Below are 1,399 nucleotides of genomic sequence, written 5' to 3' on the forward strand. Positions count from 1 at the left end.
GCAAGTTGCAGAAGAATACTTGAAGTATAATACCTTACATATGAAGTTAAAAACAAAGTTAATAAAATATTTTGCACATGCATATACATAGACATGTAATAAAACCATACAGAAAAGCAAGGGGAAAATAAAAAATTTAAGACAGTGGTAATTTCTGGATAAAGAGATTCTTTATATATATATTATATATATATGAAGAAATTTTATATACATGGGTGATGGGCACATATGTGTTTATTTTATTATATTCTTTATAACTTACCTATTTTTATTCATATTTTGTATATAAATGACATATCCATAAATTATTTTATATGCATAAAATATTTGATTTTAAAAGTATGGTTTTACTCATTTCTCCATTTATCTGCCATAATCAGTTGTCTCTGTCTGTTATTTCAAGGTAGGACCTATGATTCCTTTTTTTTTTTAAATATGAAACACTTCACGAATTCGCATGTCATCCTTGCGCAGGGGCCATGCTAATCTTCTCTGTATCATTCCAATTTTAGTATATGTGTTGCCGAAGCGAGCACGGACCTATGATTCTTGACTATCAACCTGTTTCAGGGCCAAAGTCTGAATCCCAGTTCTGAGGAGCCATTTTGCCTCCATACTAAGTCCAGTATTAGACAGCAGGGAAAGTAGGATAAGAATTACGTTCTAGTCCTGGCTCTGCCATTTATCAGCTGTACAATTTCAGGAATCTCAGCCTCAGTTTTCTTGCCTACAAAATGGGACAATACAACTCCAACCTTGGACTTGCTGTGGAGGATTAAATGAGACAAACATTCACAAAGTACTCAGGACGTTAATAAGTGCTCAGAACATGATAATGTCCTTCTGCATTATGAAAGCGGTAGGTAAGAGGTTGTGTTCAAAATGGTGCACAACCATTACTGTTATTTACAAGTTAAACTGAAGCCTGGGCACTACTTTCTTTAACTCACTATTTCATTTGACAGACATTCATTGAATGGTTACTAGGCACCAGATATGTTGATGATGGGTCAGTAGCTTCAGCCTCTTAAGTGAAAAATGGCATTTGTTCTAACCTCAGGGCTAGGCCTAATGAAGAGATTTCTGACCCAAGGCATGCACAACATGAGAATTGAGTTACAGGGACTTAGGCTGTGAGCAAGTAAAATGTTTAATAAATAATGAAAATACGACCCTTGGCGCCAGCATGGTACTTAAGGCCATCTGCTGAGTCATTGCTAAGCTGGGGAAACGTAAGTTCCTGAAGCTACCTGGAAAGCTGGTTATGTCATCTCTGCTTGAAATGAATTCCGAGATATATGTCACCTCCTGGAATGGTGTGGGTGTGGGGAAAGGTTTTAACTCCTGGGAAGTGAGATATTACTTTGTTCCATTTTGCAAAAATGATCTATTAGACTCC

The 1,399-nt window shown here is 36.2% G+C and overlaps 1 non-coding gene across 1 annotated transcript; it reads right to left on the bottom strand.

Moving 5' to 3' along the window:
• Window positions 1–429: 429 nt before the first annotated feature.
• On the bottom strand, window positions 430–536 carry LOC114237963 (U6 spliceosomal RNA). The gene has a single exon (XR_003623408.2). It is a non-coding gene; the product is annotated as a U6 spliceosomal RNA (small nuclear RNA).
• Between the last annotated feature and the right edge of the window lie 863 nt (window positions 537–1,399).

Source organism: Balaenoptera acutorostrata, chromosome 6, assembly GCF_949987535.1.
Source record: "Balaenoptera acutorostrata chromosome 6, mBalAcu1.1, whole genome shotgun sequence".
Classification (NCBI taxonomy): Eukaryota; Metazoa; Chordata; class Mammalia; order Artiodactyla; family Balaenopteridae; genus Balaenoptera; species Balaenoptera acutorostrata.